This window comes from Pan troglodytes, chromosome 4, assembly GCF_028858775.2.
Source record: "Pan troglodytes isolate AG18354 chromosome 4, NHGRI_mPanTro3-v2.0_pri, whole genome shotgun sequence".
Lineage (NCBI taxonomy): Eukaryota > Metazoa > Chordata > Mammalia > Primates > Hominidae > Pan > Pan troglodytes.
Window position 1 is genome coordinate 80,928,620 of NC_072402.2, and position 25,267 is coordinate 80,953,886.

Below are 25,267 nucleotides of genomic sequence, written 5' to 3' on the forward strand. Positions count from 1 at the left end.
GGGCATCGCTAAAAATATGCCCAACTGTGGACATTAACTAGATGATAAGTATATATACACACACACACACACACACACACATATATACGTATATATATACGTGTATGTATACGTATATATACGTGTATATATACGTGTATGTATACGTGTATATATACGTATATATACGTGTATATATACGTATATATACGTGTATATATATGTATATATACACGTATATATACGTATATATACGTGTATATATACGTATATATATATACGAGAGAGAGAGAGAGAGAGAGATGGAGTCTCACTCCATCACCCAAGCTGGAGTGCAATGGCGCAATCTCGGCTTACTGCAACCTCTGCCTCCTGGGTTCAAGCAATTCTCCTGCCTCAGCCTCCATAGTAGCTGGGATTACAGGCGCATGCCACCACACCTGGCTAATTTTTGTATTTTTAATAGAGACAGAGTTTCACCATGTTGGTCAGGCAGATCTCGAACTCCTGACCTCAAGTAATCCACCCACCTTTGCCTCCCAAAGTGCTAGGATTACAGGCATGAGCCACCTCACCCAGCCTGGTAAGTGTATTTCATAGCTTCGCTCCTGTTCTGTGTACGGGACGTATTGCTTTTTAATGGGTTTAAATAATTAGTTGATGATGATGATAATAATAGCTATGACTTATTAAGCTCTTACTATAATTATATTGGGCACTGTGCTAAGTACTTTATTTAGATTATCTCATTTTTTTGCAGTAGCCCTGTGAAGTGGGTATAATTATTAGTCTTATTCTAACATAAGGAAACTGAGTCACAAAGAGGTTAAGTAACACGGCTAATAAATGCTGGAGTCCTAATTCAAACCCATTTGGTCTGACTCAAAAGGGTGTGCTTAATCATTACACCACTGCCTCTTATCATTAGGTATTTTTAGCTATTCAGAGGGAGGAAACATTGCAAAAAGAAGCATTCATGCTTATTGGCCAAACTGATTGAAAAGCAAGCTTTACACAGGTTTACATTGCCTGGGGAAATAATCATCTTTTCCCAGCAAAACAGAGGAAAGGAAGGACCAAGTTCATTTTCTGAGATGGAGTCTCGCTCTGTCGCCCAGGCTGGAGTGCAGTGGCAAGATCTCAGCTCACTGCAAGCTCCACCTCCTGGGTTCACGCCATTCTCCTGCCTCAGCCTCCCTAGTACCTGGGACTACAGGCGCCTGCCACCACGCCTGGCTAATTTTTTGTATTTTTAGTAGAGACGGGGTTTCACCGTGTTAGCCAGGATGGTCTCAATCTCCTGATCTCGTGATCTGCCCACCTAGACCTCCCAAAGTGCTGGGATTACAGGTGTGAGCCACCGTGCCCGGCCCATTTTCTTTTTTCTTTTTTTTGACAGAGTCTCACTCTGTCGCCCAGGCTGGAGTGCAATGGCACGATCTTGGCTCACTGCAACCTCTGCCTCCTGGGTTCAAGCAATTCTCTTGCCGCTGCCTCCTGAGTAGCTGGGATTACAGGTGCCCACCACCACACCTGGGTGGTTTTTGTATTTTTAGTAGAGACGGGGTTTCACCATGTTGGCCAGGCTGGTCTCAAACTCCTGACCTCAGGTGATCTGCCCACCTCAGCCTCCCAAAGTGCTGGGATTACAGGCGTGAGCCAGCGCCAGGCCCCAAGTTCACTTTCTGATAGGGAGGGTGCATTGCTATCTCCCACAAAGCTGAAGAATTCAAATCAAGGTTCACCTTTATACATTTAATTATTCAGCTGTAATCTAACTTTGCATATAGTAGGTGTGACTGTGGCATGAATGAATACAAATGCTTCTTGACTGTGATGCCTTAAGACACATGAACTGAAATGAGGTTTTCCAGCATGGTGGTCAAGGCTCTGGTCGGTCATTTCCTGTTTCCTTTTCTTCAGCTGCTTAGTAAATAAGTTGATTGTCTTTATCTGAAAAATCGTCATAGAAAATTGTTTGGTTTAGGTCTTAGTAGCCCGCTCCTGAGCTCTGAGGAAGCTTGCCTACTTTTGAGCTACTTGATCTTTCTTCTGGGCAAGGGACATTTTGGGATAGTTCCACCTCTGCTTTTCAACTTCTTTCTTAGGCTTCTTCTCATAGATTGGATTCTCTTGCATAGCAGCATGAGCCTTCTTATACATCCCCATCATGTCTGGAGTTATGCTGTTCTTTATGTATTGAGAGAATGGTTTCTGGTAAGCATCTTCATCTTCCATTAGGTAACGCATGTAATCTGCAACATTCTGACACGTGATGTGCTTCCAATGCATTAACTTCTGCATTAAGTTCCTTGCTTTCAGATTCGTAACCAGGGTGTCTGGTACTGCAAGGGATAGACAAGCCTCCATTCACAGCTTCCTTCAGGGCCTCCAAAACTGTATTGTCAGTGGTAGTTCTGGCAAGGCCTGCATCCAAATAGCAGGTAAAGGCACCTGGCTGGCCATCAATGCTTTCCACATTGTATTCATCTCCAGTCACCACCACTTGGCATTCCTAGATCTTGCCCATGCCAAACCTACTGAAAAGCCTCCGAGCCAGCAGCAGGCCAGTACAATATGCTGCAGCAGAATTTGTCAGCCAACCTTCACACCAAATTTTGGCAGTGTGTGCATAAGCTGTGCAGACTATCATATCCCCTTCTACATGGGCATACGCAATCTGACAAATGATATCTCTGTTACGCGAGCTCTCATCCTGTATTTGGGTGTGTTGTACTTATTTTTATCCTCTATCACCAAGCGTTTCTTAGCATAGTAATCGGTTTTACCCTCTTGTCGTCTTCTAAATTTCATTTTGTATCTTTTAAAGTAGGTCTTATTCCTGACAACTTTAACAAACCCCACCCTACAGAACAGAGACTCATGTCACAGCTCAGCACAGACCTCTGGCTTGTCATTTCTGTGGGCTTCTTATCAGATGTCCCCAAAGAGCCTTACAATCCAATGTTTCCTTCAATTCAGTATCTATGAGACAGCATATGGATGGGTCACATATTTCCCCAATGTCAACTCCTTTTAGATCAAGACAAGATTTTTAACGAGGTTTATTGAGTGCTGTTGTATATCAACAATAGATGATTCATGAGTGAAACAGACAGCAAAATGATTTTTAGAAAGGCAACTGAACCAGACACAAACAAAAAATAAAAAGCCTTGATCCAAATTACTCTAAAGGACAGATATTTTCCCATTAGGACAATTTATCCTAAATCTGTAAACAGAGAGGGGCATAATTATACAAGTGTTTGCTAACAGATCTAAACCTTATGCAGCTGTAAAAAGCTGAAGAGAGAAAGAAAGCGGAAATTCCCAGGAGAAGATCCCCGACCACATCCAGGGCCACCAGCTCTCCACAAACACAAGGCCCAGCAGTGGCACCAAGCAAAGCATGAGAAGAAACCTCAGGATTCTGACACAATCCACAAATATAACTTTGAATTGTCCTGAAACTAAACAATGACAATTCTATCCAATCAACTTTCAGCTGACACACAGACGGGGTGGTGACTTATTGGTGTTCCAGATGTAGTTAATGGAAACATGATGCCCAGAATTAAAAAGGTATTCAGTAAATGTTGATTGAATGGATGGATGAGTGAATGACGTCTGAACAGATGCCCATGTCTCTTTCCCTCTTTGCAGCTCTGTTGGGAAGATGTCCTCAATGCTTCAAACCCGGCCAGGCGTGGTGGCTCACGCCTCTAATCCCAGCACTTTGGGAGGCCGAGGTGGGCAGATCACCTGAAGTCAGGAGTTCAAGACCAGCCTGGCCAACATGGTGAAACCTTGTCTCTACTAAAAATACAAAAAATTAGCTGGGTGCAGTGGTGCACGCCTGTAATCCCAGCTACTCGGGAGGCTGAGGCAGGAGAATCACTTGAACCCAGGAGGCGGAGGTTGCAGTGAGGCGAGATTGCGCCACTGCACTCCAGCCTGGGCAACAGAGTGAGACTCCGTCTCAAATTAAAAAACCAACCAACCAAACAAACAAAATGCTTCAAACCCAAAGCCACCACAGAGGGGCTGAACCATTTGACACAGTTCCCCAGGAACAGAACAGTTCATGGAACCGGAGAATGGTTTCTGATCCAAAGATATACTAATTTGTGATCTTCCAATGCACACAGGAAGGGGGATTGTGGTGCCTCTGGAACATCTTTGCAGGCCTTGATTCAAAAGCTGCCATTATTTACAATATAGATTCTAAACTCTATTTGAAGTCCAACAGAACCAAGTACTAAGTAGCTAGCATGTATTGAACACATACAGGATGCCAAGACCTGTTCTAAGCCTTTTATGTATTAGGTCATTAAATCCCTATTACAATCTTAGAATATGTACTATTATTACAGCAACCCATTTTACAGGCAATGAAACTGGACAAGATTATCTAAGTAGTTCATGGTCACACAACTAATAAGTAGAGGAGCTGGATCTGAGAGTCTACCTGGAACCAGTGCTTACTCTTAACTGCTACCCAGTGCTATCTGTCCGGATCTTACTTCCTGCCACTTCTCTGTACAAACTCACTGTTTGCCCACAAATATGCAAAGAACATTCTAATCTGTGCAGGACACGTTCCCTGACTTCCCTCCCACTGTTACCTCTCTCTTCTGAGTGCTCACATCACTCATTCTCCAGGGAACGCACTGAAACTTACTTGGTTCACATCACACCTCTCCAGATAGCTCTGAAGTTCCTTTGGTGTTGGAACTGTGTGTTATATGGCAGTGTGGAGACGTAGTGGAATAAGAAAGACCTAGGTTTAAAGTTCAAATCCCATAATGATTATCCGTGAGATTCTGGGTAAGTCATTTGACGTTTCCTGTCCTTATATTTAAACCGTCTACCTTAAAGGCTTGTTGAGGAGGAGAGGCTGAGTGTCTAGGATGATGCCTGATATTGTAAGCCAGTGATTCTCAATCAGGTATTTTACACACCCTTCCCCTATCCCCGCAGGGACATTTGGCAATGTCTGGAGATGTTTGATAGTCCGATTGCTTACTGGCATCTGACGGAGAGAGAGAAAGAATTCTTCTCATCTCCCATTCTTCTGACGTGGTAACAATATCTTCTTCCATTTCTACCTTTCACAGTCTCGAAAACATGAATAATTTGTGCTCAGTTGTATATGATAAAAGAAACTTGTTTCTTGTTTAAAGAAACTTGTTCCCACTCACAGAGGTCTTCTGCTTTGACCTATCCCTGAGAACTGGGCATTGGGCAACGTAAACTCAGAAGCAGAAAATCAATTACAGCCATTGCTCACCTCTAGGCCGGGCCCACACCCAGCCCTGCCAGATGGTTTTATAATAGTGAGTGCTGTGTTACCATGAAGGGCCTTCTATAAAGGAGTTGAAGCTGGATAGTATCCCAGAGACTGTTCCTTTCCCCAGCAAACCTTCATCTAGCAGGGGCTGGTGCCTTTCCTTACACAGGTTTATACTAACACTGCCAGATAAAATATAGGAGACCCAGTTAAATTTGAATCACAGATGAAAAATGAGTAATTATTTTACTCTAAGTAGATCCCAAAAATCACATGGAATTTTTCATTTGCTAAATCTGACAATCTTATTTTATAACAACCAAGTCCTTACCACTTGGTCTTGACAAAAATCATTTCTATACTCAGTAATACGTAAATATATGGAAAACAAAACATATGCACATTGTTAAAAATCGAGAAGCTTGAAGATATTCCTTTATGGTCTCTGTTTCTCACTCTGATGGACATCTGCTTCCAAGAATAGGTTTCTAATCATTTTCTTTATAGCTGACTTGAAGTCCCTCACCTTTGCCTAACATCTCTCACTCCGTTTATAATTCTCTTCTCATGATCATTCTTTTTGCATCATTAAGTTCAACCACTTTGACCCTTCTTCTCTTCCCAAGCAATTACCATTCAATTGAGCGTTTCACCTTGACTTGCTCTCTTACAATGATATATCAAAATGTCTCCTCTTTACAAGTCAATGAACCACATTCAGGAAACACTGAATTGAGGGTAGGTAGCTCCCTCAATTCTTCCAAATTGACCTCAAGGATCAGATGCCCCTTCCTAATTATTCCATGTTCTCCAACTCTAGGAAATCCTCCAGAAAAGCAACTTTAGGACTCCAGCCTCAGTTCTGATCTTATCTGGTCCACCACCATTCTCCATCAGCTGAAAAACCTCCTAGTTGGGAAAAGCAAAGGACCAGATAGAACCTTGAATAATTTTCTCACAAATGAAAAACGTGGCTTCCTCTCCAGGCTTTAGGGGACATCTCAAAAGCCACGTTGTTTACATGTGGCGCTGTACAAAGGGCCCACCTCACTTTAACCCCAAGGAGGGTGGAGTTTAGCCCATTTATAAATGCAGTCTGCGGGGAAAGGGTATGAAGGGTTGCTGTGACCCTGTTAGGACTACTTTCCAGTTTACACATGGAGCAGTGTGGGGGAGACTCGGAATCAGGGTAGCAAGCAAGATCTGGTGGAAACTCGGGCAGGCTGGTTAATGTGGAATGAAGGACATGATGATATCAAGAAAAAGTTGTTAATGACTGGACGTGGTGGCTCATGCCTGTAATCCCAGCACTTAGGGAGGCTAAGGCAGGTTGACACTTGAGGTCAGGAATTTGAGACCAGCCTGGCCAACATGGTGAAACCCCATCTCTACTAAAAAATACAAAAATTAGCCGGACATTGTGGCGGGAACCTGTAATCCCAGCTACTTGGGAGGCTGAGGCAGAGAGCTGCTTGAACTCAGGAGGTGGAGGTTGCAGTGAGCCGAAATTGTGCCACTGCACTCCAGCCTGGGTGACACAGCAAGACTCCATCTAAAAAAAAAAAAAAGAAAGAAAAAGTTGTTGTTAATATGCCCAGGGTGGGAAAACACTTTGAATTACCAGAGTCATGAAGAATATCATTAAAAACAAGGGTGATAGGCTGGGCACGGTAGCTCACGCCTATAATCCCAGCATTTTGGGAGGCCAAGGCTGGTGGATCACCTGAGGTCAGGAGTTCGAGACCAGCCTGACCAACGTGGTGAAACCCTGTTTCTACTAAAAATACAAAATTAGCCGGGTGTGGTGGTGCATGCCTGTAATCGCAGCTACACGGGAGGCTGAGACAGGAGAATCACTTGAACCCAGGAGGCAGAGGTGGCAGTGAGCCAAGATCACATCATTGCACTCCAGCCTGGGCAACAAAAGCAAAACTCCATCTCAAAAAAGAAAAAAGAAAAAACAAAACAACAACAACAAAAAACATGGGTGGTAAAAAAACAAAAACTTTCATTATTATTGGTTTATAGTAACTAGTAATGAAAGTATTAGTAATTAGTCATAAAAGTATCAGTACATAGTCACAAAAGACTTCTATAACTTCTTAAACTCCTGTCATATTGTTAGTATTATCATCACTTTTATCTGGCTATCACTTCATCCCACAAAGAAGGAATGACAGATATTATTTTACCCACTCCGCAAGTGATGAAACTGTGAAAAGGATATGGGAACTTCCAGGAACCCAGGTTTCTTGACTTCTGGTCCAGGGGCCTTCCCTGCCTAGCAGATAGCAGTTGCTCTATTAGGAACCAGCCAGATTCGAGCCAGGAAACTGCTTTCAGACTTAACCCAGTGCCTTTGGAAGGCTGTGCGGTTGACTGGGGATGGGCTGTGTCAGAATGAGCGGCCGGGCGAGAAGAACAGAGCCGTGGAGCCAGGAGGCCTGGATTTAGATCTCAGCCCTCCTTTACCAGCCTGGATTCTCTCGTCTGTAACTGGGGATAATGACAATTACCTCGCAGAGGTGTTGTGAGCTAGAATGAACTGGCACATAACTGTAAGTGTGCATAAACATTATTTTAACAATGACTGTAATTGTAGGTTCAGGATTCTAACTTGAAGAGTTCAAATATATGCAAATCCCCGCTAAGACAGGGATGAAATGGAGGAGAACTGGTAGTTTTTCAAAGCTACAAAAAGGCTTATCAAGCTATATGTGTTTTTAAAGTGACAAGAGAAAGTTACAAATTAACGGCTCACCTTCATTAAGTGTTCATGGGGTGTCAGTACTTGTAATAAGCCTTCACATGCAGATCCTCATTTAATCTTTCATCGCCTTAGGAGTTAGATATTATTCTTTTTTTTTTTTTTTTTTTTTTTTGAGATGGAGTCTTGCTCTGTTACCCAGGCTGGAGTGCAATGGCATGATCTCGGCTTACTGCAACCTCCACCTCCCAGGTTCAAGCGAGTCTCCTGCCTCAGCCTCCCGAGTAGCTGGGACTACAGGCATGCACCACCACACCTGGCTAATTTTTGTATTTTTAGTAGAGATGGGGTTTCACCATATTGGCTAGGCTGGTCTCGAACTCCTGACCTCATGATCCGCCTGCCTCAGCCTCCTAAAGTGCTGGGATTACAGGTGTGAGCCACCGCGCCCAGCCAGGTATTGTTCTTTGTTTTTTTTTTTTTTTTTTTGAGACAAGTCTCACTCTGTCGCCAGGCTGGAGTGCAGTGGTGCAATTTTGGCTCACTGCAACCTCCGCCTCCTGGATTCAAGTGATTCTCCTGTCTCAACCTCCAGAGTAGCTGGGACTACAGGTGCCCGCCACCATGTCTGGCTAATTTTTGTATTTTCAGTTGAGACGGGGTTTCACCATGTTAGCCAGGATGGTCTCGATCTCTTGATCTCGTGATCTGCCCACCTGGGCCTCCCAAAGTGCTGGGATTACAAGTGTGAGCCACCATGCCTGGCTGAGTATTGTTCTTGATTCCATTTTACAGTTAGGGAAAGCCTGGCTTAGTGGGGTTAAGAAATAACCCAAGGTCACACATTTGGTAAGTGGTAGAATCAGGACTCATTAAGTTCATACCCACAGATGTGTGTAGCCCACGCATTCTTGTAGATGTGTGTGTTTATGTGTGTGTGTGTGTGTACACATGTGCACAGAGAAAGTTCAGGACAAAATAGACCAGATATTAGTAATATCCCACCACTGGATGATGGGATGACAAGTAATATTTACTTTCTTCTTTATGCCTTACTGAACTCAGTAGTAGTGCTTTTATAATTTAAATGTTTTTCCTCTAGATAACATACTTTAAAACGTAAACCAAAATGAGGCTTCAAAAATATAATGAGTGGAACCGCCATCCTCCAGTAATTCGCCAAAATGAGAAACACAAAGAGAAAGAGGAGAGACACCCAGTATGTTCTCCAGGCCTTTAAGAAAACATGGAGTTATTCCTTTGTCCATGTATATGTGAATCTATAAGAAAGGTGATATTGTAGACATCAAGGGAATGGGTACTGTTCAAAAAGGAACGCCCCACAGGTGTTACCATGGCAAAACTGGAAGAGTCTACAATGTTCCCCAGCGTGCTGTTGGCATTGTTGTAAACAAACAAGTTAAGGGCAAGATTCTTGCCAAGAGAATTAATGTGCGTATTGAGCACATTAAGCACTCTAAGAGCCGAGACAGCTTCCTGAAACGCGTGAGGAAAATGATCAGAAAAAGAAAGAAGCCCAACAGAAAGGTACCTGGGTTCAACTGAAGTGCCAGCCTGCTCCACTCAGAGAAGCACATTTTGTGAGAACCAGTAGGAAGGAGCCTGAGCTGCTGGAACCCATTCCCTATGAATTCGTGGCAAAATAGCTACTGTTAAAAAAAAAAAAGACCTCTGGACTATAAACATATATATATATAATGAAAATGACTACTCTTTGAATGAGCGTGGGTGATAGGAGATATAAATAGCATTTGCAAGGCCCATTGTAATTAAACTTTCAGGTTTTTTCCCCCCCAGTCAAAGAAACCTTCAGAATAAAATGAGGTGGCTTTTTTGTTTTGTTTTGTTTTGTTTTGTTTTGAAACAGGGTCTCACCCAGGCTGGAGTGCATTGGCGTGATCATGGCTCACTGCAGTCTCAAGCTGCCTGCTTTCCTGGGCTCAGGTGATCCTCACACCTCAGCATTCTGAGTAGCTGGGAGTACAGGTGCATGCCACCATGCCTGGCTAATTTCTGTATTTTTTGGTAGATACAGGGTTTACTAGTCCATTCTCTGCTGCTTTAAAGAACTGCCTGGGACTGGGTAGTTTATAAAGGGAAGAGGTTTAATTGGCTCACAGTTCCACGTGGCTGGGGAGGCCACAGGAAACGTAACAATCATGGCAGAAGGGGAAGCAAACGTGTCCTTCTTCACATGATGGCAGGAAGGAGAAGTGCTGAGCAAAGAGGGAAAAGCCCCTTGTAACACCATCAGATCTTGTGAGAACTCACTGTCATGAGAACAGCAGCATGAGGTTAACTGCCCCCATTATTCAATTACCTCCAACCAGGTCCCTCCCACTCCGCATGGGGATTATAGGAACTGCAATTCAAGATGAGATTTGGGTGGGGACAGAGCCAAACCACATCATGGGGTTTTGCCATGTTGCTCAGGCTGGTCTTGAACCTGTAATGCTCAAGCGATCTGCCCACCTCAGCCTACCAAAGTGCTGGGATTACAGTCGTGGGCCACCATGTCCAGCCCAAGCTTCTTGAAAATAAAGATTATATTCCATCTCCCTTCTACCTAAAAGCTCAGGTTTCTGTCTCTTAGGCAGATCTCAGTTCTAAACCTTAAATGTGCTCATGAACCAAATATTTGCCAGTTATTTATTCTATAATAACACCAATGAGTTCTTAAAATCTGTTTTTTTTTCTTTTACCACATTTTCCCTTGACATGATAATTTATAACTTATGTGCAAACTCCTTTCTCTTCTGTGGTCATTACAGAGGATAAAATGATAAATATCACTAAAGCAAACATTCTTCTTACTGTTTGCTTTGAACTCCGAAGTCTTCTTCAAGGAGCACTACAAAGATAAATTAAGATTTTGCACCCCCTGTCAACAAAACTCGTCTTCAAAGATGACCTCTGGAGGGGAGTAAAAGAATTGAAAGCAAACTGAAGGAACTCAAAAGCGATGACCTTTTCCTGTCTTTCTGCAGTTAACAACAATGCAGGGATGGCAGGAGAGGGCAACCTGTACGCAGAACAGGCACCCAAATCTCTTTCTGGTGAGAGCTTCTGGGGTCCCTGCAGGACAGATGATCTGGAGGGCAGGAGGGACACGTGCTGAGACGCCACATGGGAGAATGGGGGATGCAGAGACTGAGCCCTCTCTCCCAACCCATTAGAGAGACTTCAGATGATGAAGATGAAGAAACTCTCACAACAGGATTGATGTGGAGGTCAGCTAAGCCAGGTGTCCAGAATGTGTTCACAGACCTGGCCTCTTGGGAATGCCCCAGACCTGGAATTCTCCGTGGCTTGCCTAGATGCCCTGACTGTGCTATAACGTGAGAGTGGCAGGGAGGTTTTAGAGTTACATTTATATGGATATCAGCCTACTCTACTAAGTCAATGAAAAACTACCACTGAAAACCATGGCCTTGTGAAGAAAATAACGATGACTTGTTTGCCTAGCCTTTGTTCTATTTAATTTATTTTCACAGAACAATGCCTCCAGATCAGCTTTTGAAAACTCACCTGCAAATTGACATGACTGTTTACCTGTTTGAATTTGGGTGAGTTTCTTTTTCAAAGTAGAAAACGAAGGTTAATTATCAAAATCTTTTAGACTGTGATTCCAGAGATGAGAGGCTGTTTGTGCTGCTGAGCCACGTGATTATATGGATCTCTTTGAGGAGCATTTCTAGCTCCATGGATTTCTGGGGATTAAAATATACCTCGGTGGGGTATGGTGGCTCATGCCTGTAATCCCAGCACTTTGGGAGGCTGAGGCAGGCAGATCATTTGAGGTCAGGACTTCAAGACCAGCCTGGCCAACAGGGCAAAACCCCATCGCTAATAAAAATACAAAAATTAGCTGGGTGTGATGGAGGGCACCTGTAATTCCAGCTACTTGGGAGGCTGAGGTGGGAGAATTGCTTGAACCCTGGAGGCGGAGGTTACAGTGAGCTGAGATCATGCCACTGCACTCCAACAGTGGACCCTGGGGTCCATAAAGTATAAACACAGGATATAATTTTTAATATAATTTTATTTTTTACAGATTGAAGATCTCACAGAATTTTGTGTATTTTACCTGTTTCCAAACTTTACAGATACCATGTGTATATACATTTTCTTGCTCTTTTTTAGCTGTTCATCTTAGTGTCTTTAGTCTTACTTCATTTACTTTTTGCTTTTTATTTTTGAGACAAGGTCTCACTGTGTTACTCACCCAGGCCAAAGTGCAGTGGTGCGATCTCAGCTCACTGCAGCCTCTACCTATTGGGCTCAGGTGATCCTCACAACTCAGCCTCACAAGCAGCAGGGACTACAGGCACACACCATCATGCCCGGCTAATTTTTATTTTTTTGAGATGGAGTCTCACTCTTGTCACCCAGGCTGGAGTACAGTGGCACAATCTCGGCTCACTGCAACCTCTGCCTCCCAAGTTCAAGTGATTCTCCTGCCTCAGCCTCCCGAGTAGCTCGGACTACAGGCATGGACCACCATGCCTGGGTAATTTTTTGTATTTTTAGTAGAAACAGGGTTTCACCAGGTTGGCCAGGCTGGCTCAAACTCCTGACCTCAAATGATCTGCCCACCTCGGCCTCCCAAAGTGCTGGGACTACAGGCATGAGCCACTGTGCCTGGCCTCATATTCTTTATGGTCGTTTAAAAATATAAAACCATTCTCAGCTGGCAGGTGGGAGTTTGCTGTTCCCTGGCAAGAAGGCTCCAGCAAGTCCAGAGGCCTAGCTGCTTGTCGTGACTCTGCTCCCCCTGGTACCCAAAGGGAGTCTCTTCACCTACTGGGCTTGGAGCTTCTCATCAGCAAAGTGTGTGTATGAGACTAGTTCACCTTCAAGAATGCACAGCACAGGTGTGGAGAGTCTGCATTTTGTGGGGAGGGATCCAGGCTGATATTCTCATTGAGAATTCAATATAGAATCTTATTACACAGCAGGAATTAACTCAAGTACACCTTTCCTCTTCTTCCAGAAGTGGATTAGTCTACATGATTTATTTATTTATTTTTAATTTCTTTCTTTCTTTACTTTTTTTTTTTAAGACAGTCTCGCTCAGTTGCCCAGGCTGGAATGCAATGGTGTGATCTTGGCTCACTGCAACATCCACCTCCTGGATTTAAACGATTCTCTCATCTCAGCCTCCAGAGTAGCTGGGATTACAGGCACCCACCATCATGCCCAGCTAATTTTTGTATTTTTGTAGAGACTAGGTTTCATCTTGTTGGCCAGGCTGGTCTTGAACTCCTGACCTCAGGTGATCCACCCACCTGGGCCTCCCAAAGTCCTGGGATTACAGGCATAAACCACCTCGCCCAGCCTACATAATTTATTTTACTAATCCTGGACAGATGAGGTACCCTTTTCTAAACAAAATTTCTAGAGGGGATCATAAAAAACCTTTGCCTACCTCTCTGCTTTTGTCATTAGAGCATCATCTCTAGGAGAGGTTGTAAAAGAAAGGAGGATTTAGATCAAGTTGGGGACATTTGTAAAAATCGTGGATTTTTCCCTCAAAAACAATAAAATTGGCAAGGCGCAGTGGCTCACACCTATAATCCTAGCACTTTGGGAGGCCGAGGCAGGTGGCTCACTTGAGGTCAGGAGTTTGAAATCAGCCTGACCAACACAGCAAAACCCCGTCTTTACAATACAAAAATTAGCCAGGTGTGGTGGTGCACATCTGTAATCCCAGCTACTTGGGAGGCTGAGGCAAGAGAATTGCCTGAACCCTGGAGGTGGAGGTTGCAGTGAGCCAAGATCATGCCACTCCACTGCACTCCAGCCTGGGCCACAGATCAAGACTCTGTCTCAAAAAAAAAAAAAAAAAAAAAAAAAAAGCCAATAAAGTTACTATTGGTTTATAGAGAAAACATTGAAACAAGCTTACACAAATACCATTACTGTGCTGTTTTTTAATAAAGATACATTTCACTCTATTTCAAAACATCTAAGTCAGACTGGTAAATTGGGAGCACCAACGCAGAATCCTTTTTGCAAACATAGCAGATTTAAAAAGCACTTAACACATAATACTTCTATTTATTTTTAGGTGGACAATCATGGACATTCCAAATTGAGACCCACAAGGGTTTATGACTACATTCTCAATGAGTGATGAGCCTGCTGGAAATAATAGGACTGATTCAGGACCAGTGAAAGAAGATACACAAACCCAAGACGTGCATTTTCAGAAGGAACGCTTATGTCACTCAACAAACATTTGTTGAGTTTTCACTAGGTGTTAGGTGCTGTGCTAGTTAGAGATGCTGACCCTACCCAAGACAATGAAGCTCTCGTTTTCTCAGTCCAATTGATGAAAAGTTAAACATCAGCTCTAGAAATCAAGACTGAGAAGATGAGTTCATGTAACTGTCCCTAGATGAATTCTTATCTTCTTGGTCAGTAAGGCAGGGTCCTTGAAGCTAAAAGATACATTTTTTTTTTTTTTGAGATGGAGTGTCACTTTTGTTGCCCAGGCTGGAGTGCAGTGGCGCGATCTTGGCTCACTGCAATCTCCGCTTCCCAGGTTCAAGCGATTCTCCTGCCTCAGCCTCCTAAGTAGCTGGAATTACAGGTGCCTGCCACCACGCCTGGCTAATTTTGTATTTTTAGTAAAGACAGGGTTTCACCATGTTGGCCAGGCTGGTCTCGAACTCCTGACCTCAAGTGATTCACCTGCGTCGGCCTCCCAAGTGCTGAGATTACAGGTGTGAGCCACTGCTCCTGGCCCTAAAAGAAACACTTTTGAAAACATTAAATAGAACAGCACAGCACATAGAAGAAAGGTGTGGAAGATATTCGAGGGATAATAACTTGCAGTGATCTCATCTCAATGATGACCACACATCAGTGACCACCTTTCGGCTCCACTACCTTTGGATTATGTACACAAGAAGAAGTCAGCACAGCAGTGATTTGAAGTGTCTTCCTCTAACACACAGAATGTTTTTTCTTTGCCTCAAAATCATCTAAGAGGTGAATCCACTTCACGAGGCTATCAAAGTTTTGAAACACTAGCACATATTTCTCAAAAGCAAATATTCCTGAAGAGTTCATGTTTCTTGCTTTTTGATCACTCCTTATTTAGACCAACTAAAGATCAAATGAGATAAATCTCTTTATATATACATAAAGAGATTTTATATATATATCTAGTTATATATATACAAATATATATTTTTTTATTATACTTTATGTTCTAGGGTACATGTGCACAACATGCAGGTTTGTTACATATGTATACATGTGCCATGTTGGTGTGCTGCACCCATCAACTTGTCATTTGCATTAGGTATATCTCCCAATGCCATCCCTCCCCCTTCCCCCCACCCCACAACAGGCCCCGGTGTGCAATGCTCCAAATGAGATAAATCTCTTAAAGGTATGATCCCTAATCACTGATTTTTTTTTTTCCTCCACAAGCTGAGGTCATCTACCACCTGTGGGGCTTGAAATACCAAAATGAAAAAACTTCCCCAGGAATGAGCACCACACAAAATGTGCTGGGTAGCAGAAAGGTATGTGCAAAGACTTTCACTGTTAAGCAACAGTTTAGATCCTTTTCTCTATCTTCTATTTCTGTTGCATAGTTCAAATTTTGGGGGGAAGAGTGTTCATAAATTCAAGAAACTTTTTGCCACTTCATCTTTAAGCTGATGTCTAGTTGTCATGAAATCAACCATATTAATTTCCAGGAACCCTCTTCAGGCAGAAGCTCTTCACTAAAAGGGTTATTAGTTAAAAATGGAGAATATGGGCATATCCTGTTCCATATCTTCAAACCTGGAATTGGCGGTCAGCTAGCAGTGGAGGAGAGCAGGGCAGGTGCTCCAACTGGACACAGGCTTGTTGAGCTGTGGGGTCCCTTAAAGAAGGAGTCAGAGGGTAGGGGAACCCTTTTTGGTTGTTTCCTCCTCTTGGCAACAAAACCTGGCTTAGCTTCCAGTGCTTCTTCTTCTTGAAGTTCCTTTGTATTAAACAGAATTCATCATCCAAGAAAATGGCCTATAAATGTCCAGCCATTGCATCAAATTCTGCATCAGAGGAGGAAGAGTGGACACCCCATAGAACTTTCTCCTCTGAGGCATCCCTCATCTCTGGCATGGTGGCATCCTGGTGGCTAACCTGGCCTCTCAACCACCCCGCACTGCCCAGCAGGCACAGGGTACAGGTTGATGGGCCAAGGAAGCCTCATGATGTCACCATGGCCATAGTCCCCACCAGGGGAGTCTGAGCCTAGGTCACTGCTGCTCTCAAGGTCCCAGTTGAGGTTGTCGCCAGATTGTCTCAGGCTTCAGGATAAACGGTAGAAAGCTCTGCCCTAAAGGTTTTACAGAGGTCTCTAGAGGGCCCAGGTAACTGAAATGGATTCACATTTCCATCTCCACCTTTGTTTGTTTCTTTTTTCTTTTCTTTTCTTTTTTTTTTTTTTTTTTGAGACAGGGTCTCATTTTGTTGCCCAGGCTGGAGTGCAATGGCACAATCTCGGCTCACTGCAACTGGCTCATGCCTGTAATCCCAGCACTTTGGGAGGCCAAGGCGGGCGGATTACGAGGTCAGGAGATCAAGGCCATTCTTTTTTTTTTTTTCGACAGGGTCTCACTCTGTTGCCCAGGCTACAGTGCAGTGGCACCATCTCAGTTCACTGTAACCTCTGCCTCCCAGACTCAAGTAATCCTCCTGCCTTAGCTTCCTCAGTAGCTGGGACTACAGGCATGTGCCACTACATCTGGCTAATTTTTGTATTTTTTGTAGAGACGTGGTTTTGCCATGTCTCCCAGGCTTTCTCAAACTCCTGGACTCAAGCAATCTGCCTACCTCAGCCTCCCAAAGCACCGGGATTACAGGCATGAGTCACCAGGCCCAGCCTTCACCTTTGTTTCTAGTGGCCACTTTTAAGATATTAGCAACAAGTGTCTTAACCTTTTAATGACATTGTCTCATTTTTCCAGAGTTTTGGAAGGAAGCTAAGTACTTTCTTATTAATCAACCAGGCACAGACAGTGGCTACCGACTGTGCTAACAGTGTTAATGACACTGTGGCAGTGGGTTGGTCAGGCCTGCTCACGGGACTTGTGGAACGAGGGAAAACCTCCTTAAAGACACCAATGTGTTCCCCAAGGCCTTGGCCACCTGTGACCCCAGACTTTTCCTCACACACTAGGTTTGTACTTAACTGCACATCTTTTTACTGTGGTAAAATATACATAAAATAAAATTGACCATTTTAATTTTTTTTGAGACAGAGTCTCGCTCTGTCACCCAGGCTGGAGTGCAGTGGCGCGATCTCGGCTCACTGCAACCTCCGCCTCCCGGGCTCAAGTGATTCTCCTGCCTCAGCCTCCTGAGTAGCTGGGTTTACAGGCGCCCGCCACCGTGCCTGGCTTATTTTTGTATTTTCAGTAGAGACGGGGTTTCACCATGTTGGCCAGGCTGGTCTCAAATTCCTCACCTCAGGTGATCTGCCTGCCTGGGCCCCCCAAAAGTGCTGGGATTAATGGCATGAGCCACCGCACCCGACCCATTTTTATTATTTTTAAAAATCCTTGAGCAGGAGCCATGTTCATCTTCTCTGTATTATTCCAATTTTAGTATAGGTGATGCCAAAGCCAGCACCCTTTTGAATTATTTTAAGCAAGCACCCTTTTGAATGATTTTCAAGTGTACAGTTGAGTGTCAATAAATACATTCATGTTGTTGTGCAACCATCACCACTACCCGTCTCCAGGGCTTTTTCATCACACCAGGCTGAAACTTTACATCCACTAATAACTCTCCATTCGTCCCTTCTCCCAACCTCTGGTAACTTCCATTTCATTTTCTGTTTCTATGAATTTGACTATTCTAGGACGCTTACATAAATGGAATCACGCCAGGCTCATGCCTGTAATCCAAGCACTTTGGGAGGCCAAGGTGGGAGGATCACTTGAGTCTAGAAGTTGGAGACCAGCATGGGCAACATAGTGAGACCCCATCTCTAAAACAAACAAACAAAAAACAAAACAAAAACCCACTAAAAGTCAGAATTGATTTTTAATCATTTTATTAGTTACTTTGAGTCACTTATCTTTGCCCAAAATTTTCACTCCATTTATACTTCTCCCCACCCCATGGTTATTCCTTTTTTTTTTTTTTTTTTTTGAAACAGTCTCACTCTGTCACCCAGGCTGGAGTGCAGTGGGGCAATCTTGGCTCACTGCAACCTCCACCTCCCAGGTACAAGTGATTCTCCTGCCTTAGCCTCTTGAGTAGCTGGGACTACAGGTGAGTGCCACCACGCCCAGCTAATTTTTTTTTTTTTTTTCTGAGACGGAGTCTTGCTCTGTCACCAAGCTGGAGTGCAGTGGCGCAATCTCGGCTCACTGCAACCTCCGCCTCCCGGGTTCAAGCAATTCTCCTGCCTCAGCCTCCCAAGTAACTGGGACAACAGGCACACACCACCATGCCCAGCTAATTTTTGTATTTTTTAGTAGAGACGGGGTTTCACCATGTTAGCCAGGATGGTCTTGATATCTTGACCTTGTGATCCACCCGCCTCGGCCTCCCAAAGTGCTGGGATTATAGGCGTGAGCCACCACGCCCGGCCAATTTTTGTATTTTTAGTGGAGACAGGGTTTCACCATGTTGGCCAGGATGGTCTCGATCTCTTGACCTCGTGATCCACCCGCCTCGGCCTCCCAAAGTGCTGGGATTACAGGCGTGAACCACCGCACCCGGCCAATTTTTGTATTTTTAGTAGAGATGGGGTTTCACCATGTTGGCCACGATGGTCTCGATCTCTTGACTTCGTGATCCACTGCCTCAGCCTCCCAAAGTGCTGGGATTACAGGCGTGAGCCACTGTACCTGGTCCCATGGTTATTCTTTGTACCATTAAGTTCAACCACTGTGACCTCTTTACATTTCCCAAGCAATTACTTTCAAATGTCCATATCACTGTGACTTACTATATGTAGCTTAATCCTCCATCAGAACATCTCCTTTTCTACCAGGTAATGATCTCTGATAAGGAAAAGCACTAAGAGGGAACTGGGTCTCCACACTTCGTAAACTGCCCAAGAAGTCTTCCATCCTCCCTTGCTTTCCCACTGGGTGAATTCCTCAGAAGAAGCAACTTCAGAATGTCACTGCTTGCTGTCTGAGCTGTGCCACAATGGCTCTGAATTAGCCTGAGAAGCCTTGGTCAGGAAAAGCAAAGAAATCAGAATTGCAGGATAAGGCTTCTCCCAAAAGACTCTCAAGAAGTGTCCTTTCTATCTGTACAGATCAGAGTGTTTGGACACTGTGCAGAAGTCTCATGAAAAAACATGTAACTTTATCCTGAAGACATCTCAGCTTCCCTTTTTATGTGGATGATCAAGGGTGTCTGCAAGTCTGGGAAAAAGGGATAGAGGAGAATTAACAGCCAATACTCCAGGGCCTGGCTTACTGATAGGGAAATGGCTGTGATGACAGAGGAATCTGGGGAGGCAGGAGGAGCTTGACAGAAACAAATGGATGTCCCAAATAGGCTAGTTCATAATTTTTTAAAAGTTGAATATTAAAAAAATAAAACATACAAGTTAAAAATGCCATCAGAGCCAGGTGCAGTGGCTCACGCCTGTAATCCCAGCACTTTGGGAGGCCAAGACGGGCAGATCACGAGGTCAGGAGATCGAGACCATCCTGGCTAACATGGTGAAACCCCGTCTCTACTAAAAATACAAAAAAAAAAAAAATTAGCTGGGCGTGGTGGCGGGCGCCTGTAGTCCCAGCTACTCGGGAGGCTGAGGCAGGAGAATGGCGTGAACCCGGGAGGCGGAGCTTGCAGTGAGCCGAGATCGCGCCACTGCACTCCAGCCTGGGCTGCAGAGTGAGACTTCGTCTCAAAAAAAAAAAAAAAAAAAAAAGCCATTGGATTAAATGTATTAAGGGAGTGGTTTGGAGGGAAAATGTGAACAAGTAGAATGAAACAGTTGGAAAAAATCAGAATGGTACTAGACAAGAAAGTTTTTTGTTTTTTGTTTTTTTGAGATGGAGTCTCACTCTGTCACCCAGGCTACAGTGCAGTGGCATGATCTGGGTTCACTGCAACCTCTGACTCCTAGGTTCAAGTGACCCTCTTGCCTCAGCCTCCAGAGCAGCTGGGATTACAGGCACCTACCACCACGCTCGGCTAATTTTTTGTATTTTTAGTACAGACAGGGTTTCACCATGTTGGCCAGGTTGAACACCTGACCTCAAGTGGTCCACTCACCTTGGCTTCTGAAAGTGCTGGAATTACAGGCATGAGCCACCACACCCAGCCATAGATAGGAAAGTTCTTACAGCTATTGGATACCACTTTACTTTGGTAAAGGGGGGTTAGTAACTGGTAAGAGGTAAGAAGGAGGGCTCTGACATACTAGTTAAGTTCTGTTTCTCAGTTTGGGTGATGGTTAATATAAAAATTCACTAAGCTGGGCTGGGTGTGGTGGTTCATGCCTGTAATCCCGGCACTTTGGGAGGCCGAGGCGGGTGGATCATCTGAGGTCAGGAGTTTGAGACCAGCCATGCCAACATGGTGAAACCCTGTTTTTAATAAAAATACAAAAATTAGCAAGGTGTGGTGCCTGCAATCCCATCTACTCTGCTGAGACAGGAGAATAGCTTGCACCTGGGAGGTAGAGGTTGCAGTGAGCTGAGATCATGCCACTGCACTCCAGCCTTGGCAACAGAGCAAGACTGTCTCAAAAAAAAAAAAAAAAATTCACTAAGCTGAATACTTTTGATATGTGCCTTTATGTATATCATATTTCAAAGATAAGTTTACTGGAAAAAGCCCTTCTGGAATGATAAAAATAAAGACCTCCAAAAATCCACACCTCTATAACAGTAACAAAAACACTAGAAAAAATGACCAAAATCAACTTTTTCAGAACTCTGGAAGTTAGCCAAAAGCTTGAAACATCACTAGCAGCCACTGAGGCAGAACAAGTTTGGAGGCCCCCAAAAACTCTATCTTCACAGAACTGTTATTACTTGACCTGTCCAACAGCTCTCTGAAAGGCTCCATTTTCAAGGTTTCTCTTTACTTGACTTGATTCAGAGCTGATGCTGCAAAAGCAGCCTTGTCCCTAGGTTATTTGTTGAAAACAATCCATGGCAATTGTTTAATACGTGCAGCTGCCTGAGAAAATATCTGCAAATCATATATCTGCTAAGGAACTTGTATCTAGGCTATATAAAGAATTCTTACAACTCAATTTAAAAGTGGGTAAAGAATTTAAATAGATATTTCTAGCTGGGCATGGTGGCTCATGCTTATAATCCTAGTGCTTTGTAAGGCTGAGGCATGAAGATGGCTTGAGGCCAGGAGTTTGAGACCAGTATGGGAAACACAGCAAGACCCTGTCTCTACAAAAAAAAATGTTACAAAATTAGCCAGGTGTAGTGGCGTATGCCTGTAGTCCTGGCTATTCAGGAGAATAAGGTGGGAGGATTGCTGGAGCCCAGAAGGTTGAGGCTACAGTGAGCCTCTGCACTGCACTCCTGCCACTGCACTCCAGGCTGGGTGGCAGCGGAAGACCCTGTCTTAAAAAATAAAAAAGACATCTCTCCAAAGATATACAAAGGTTCAAAAACACATGAAAAGGTGTTCAACATGATTAATCATTAGAGAATACAAATCAAAGTCACAGTGAGATACAGCTTCACACCCACTAGGATGGCTGGTCTCATAAAGACAGGTCACAAGTGTTGGCAGGAATGTGGAGAAATTAGAACCCTTATACACTGCTGGTGGGGATGTAAAATAGTCCTGAAAAACAATTTGGGGTTCCCTTAAAAGTTACACATAGAGTTACTATATCATCATCAATTCCATTCTTACATATATATCCAACAGAACTGAAAATATACTCACACAAAAGCTTGTACACCAATGTTCACAGCATGATTCATAATAGTCAAAAAGTGGAAATGACCCAAATGTCCACAAATGGATGGATGGTTAAACAAATGTGGTTAAACATATGGAATACTATTTGGCAATATAACGAAGTAAAGTTCTGAATCATACTGAAACACAGATGAGCACTGAAGTCATTACACTTTCAGTACAGAAGACCATGTACTGAAATATCTGGAATAGGTAAATCTATAGGAACAGAAAGTAGGTTTCCAGGGGCTTGGAGAAGTGGAGTATGGAGAATGCCTGTAATAGGTATGTGTCTTCTTTTTGGAAGGATAAAAACGTCCTAAAATTAGATATTGGTGATATTCAATGCTGTGAATCTATAAAACCACTCAATTGTACATTTTAAAGGATAAATTTTATAGTAGGTGAACATCTCAGTAAAGCCATTTTTAAATTACTTTTATTTTTTACTTTTTTTTTTTTTTTTTTGAGACAGAGTCTTGCTCTATCACCCAGGCTGGAGTGCAGTGGCGTGATCTCAGCTCACTGCAACCTCTGCCTCTCAGTTCAAGCAATTCTCCTGCCTCAGCCTCCTGAGTAGCTGAGATTACAGGCGCATGCCACCATACCCAGCTAATTTTTGTATTTTTAGTAGAGACGGGGTTTTACCATGTTGGCCAGGCTAGTCTCGAACTCCTGATCTCAAGTGATCCACCCACCTCAGCCTCCCAAGGTGTTGGGATTACAGGCATGAGCCACCACGCCCAGCCTCAGGAAAGCTATTATATAACAAGAAAGCTTACTTTAAAAATTCCTTCATATCGTTATTAATCACAATTACGCCTACAAGGATAAGTCAGTTTTCCAAGGCATGGATAAAAGCCCCAGAAAACCAGGGACTTTATATGTTTTATAGAAGAGTATTTCCCCAATATGCAGTTCCAGAGCTGAAACAGTAGGTGGTCAGTAAATATCCTTAAATGAATAAATATAGATTAAGAAAGTGTTCAGATCCCAGATTTTCTGATTCCTGGTTCACCCCTCCATAGTGGAGAAGTGGCAAGACAGTGACCTCATGAATAAGGAGCAATAAGGAATGGACATGCTGTCTATAGGGACAGACACACTATTTGGCATATGGGTAGCAATTGACAGAGCAACCCAGCAAAAAAAGACTCAGGTCTTGGAGGCAGGTCACCCCAGCTCGATTCCAGGCTCTGTCTCTTAATAGATGGGTTTATCCAACCTTTCTTAGCCTGTATTTCCTCATCTGTGAATGCAGGTAATAATACTTGCCTCTTACCTCATAGGGATGTTGTAAGAAGTAAATGAGAAGCATATACCTAATGCATGTGGCTCATTTGGGTAATATCTGATAAATGTTTTAATTTACATTGATAATATCGAATAAACAAACAGGTTTCGTATATCTTTTTTTTTTTCTTTTTGAGACAGAGTCTTGTTCTGTCGCCCAGGCTGGAGTGCAGTGGCATGATCTCGGCTCACTGCAACCTCTGCCTTCCGAGTTCAAGTGATTCTCCTGCCTCAGCCTCCCAGGTAGCTGGGAATACAGGTGCGTGCCACCATATCTGGCTAATTTTTTTTGTATTTTTAGTAGAGACAGGGTTTCACCATGTTGGTCAGGCTGGTCTCGAACTCCTGACCTCAAATGATCCGCCCGCCTCAGCTTCCCAAAGTGCTGAGATTACAGACATGAACCACCGTGGCTGGCCTCAAATATCTTATAAAAAATAAAAGGGAGACAGGTCAGTGGTTGTTTTCAGACTTTGCAGGGAACTGTTACCTGAAAAGGTTTGGAGCCTCACTCCTACCCTCCCCACCACGGTGGCATTGAGCAAGGTAGAGAACAAAAACTCCTTCCCTGTGGAGCAGCTCCCACTCCCTAGCAGCCCACAGCCAGGCATGAAACCAACACGATTATCTTGGGGGCATGGATAAAAGGCAGGAGGCAGGAAACATTTTGCCTCACCTTGAGAGAGAAGAGGGACCCAGATATTTATACCCCCGTACCAAATATCTTTTCCCCTCTGTGTTGCAATGGTGCTACATTTGTTGTTTTTCTAATTAAAAAGGAGTACATTGCGGGGCAACTGAACTTGAACTGGTTCGCATCAGGAGCTGTAAACTCAGTCTTCCTGTTCATTAAAAGAGAAAAAAAAAAGCTTTCCTTTTGCTTGACACCTGTTAATAACATGCCTGTGGAAACAAGTAACCATGCTCGAAAACAATCTCCAATTGCTGGATGGAAACAGTCGTTGTGATTGTTTAAGATATAATATACGTAAAGCAAGCAGCACCATGGTTAGCATGTTGTTGGTACTCAGGAAATGGTAACTATTATTTCAAACACCTTTTCCTTAAATGCTCTGCTGGTGTAGTGCTCACTACCGTGGAATAAACTTAACTGAATAGTGCCCTCCAGAGGCCACTGGGAATTCAACTGCGCTGACAGTTGAAAAAAGGTCTGGAAAAAGACTACAAATATCATTTAATTGTCTTGTACATTGATGTGGAGTCAGCACCAGAGCCCGGTGTCCCAGGATGTATTAGAACATGACCGACTGTCTGATTTGTCACCCACAGCAGCCTTTCTTTGGCTAGGGCTTATTTGTTTGCAAAGGACACTTATGAGGACATGGAGATCTTGGGGAAACAAGTCCAGCTAGGCACTGTGGGAACGGTGCTGGAAACTGCCAGGCCCTGGAAGGTACTGTCCCATCCCTTTTTCTGGGGACACTGTCTTTCATCCCTGTCCCTTTCTGCATGTCCACTCTGTGTTCCTCTAAAGAAACCAGCTTCCTCTTGACGTCTGCCATTCTGTAACTGTAGTACGGGCATGTGGCTCTGGCTCTTTCTGGACATGAATCCAGATGTGGTTCCGTTTGGTGTTCCAGCTCATCCCACACAGCAAAGCAGCTTGGTCTCTCACTGGCTTGATTCCATATTTTCAGGAGATTAAACTGGTTGTCAGTCAAGTCTAATGGCTGGGTTTAGTCTATCTATCCCTGGTGGGTGGCCAGGAGGTGGAGGTGGGGATGCGTGGGTGTGTGTAGGGAGACAGGGCCAGTGTCATGTGATACTAAACAAATTTAGCACATATGGAACTGCAGGAAGGGCGAGCATGTCAAAGGGTCTGTTTTTCTACAAACACGGAGCTAGTATTAATAGAGCTTTACCATGTGCCATGCACTGTCCTAAGAACTTTCTAAGCATCATTTCATTTAATCCTAAAAACCTCCTATGATATTTGATCCTGCAATCGTTCCCTCTGAAGTAACTGCTGATAACAATGTTTGTGTATCTTTCCATAATTTTCCTAATGCATTTTATTCCCATTTTAAAATGAGGGAACT

At 43.7% G+C, this 25,267-nt stretch overlaps 1 protein-coding gene and 2 pseudogenes across 8 annotated transcripts in view; all 3 read right to left on the minus strand.

The window, feature by feature from the left end:
• PDZD2 (PDZ domain containing 2) overlaps positions 1–25,267 on the minus strand; it is a 472,210-nt gene that overhangs the window by 261,652 nt on the left and 185,291 nt on the right. The gene's annotated exons all lie outside the window — the stretch shown is intronic.
• Positions 271–24,730, minus strand: LOC134810037 (large ribosomal subunit protein uL18-like; annotated as a pseudogene).
• On the minus strand, positions 17,537–17,633 carry LOC112209307 (U6 spliceosomal RNA; annotated as a pseudogene).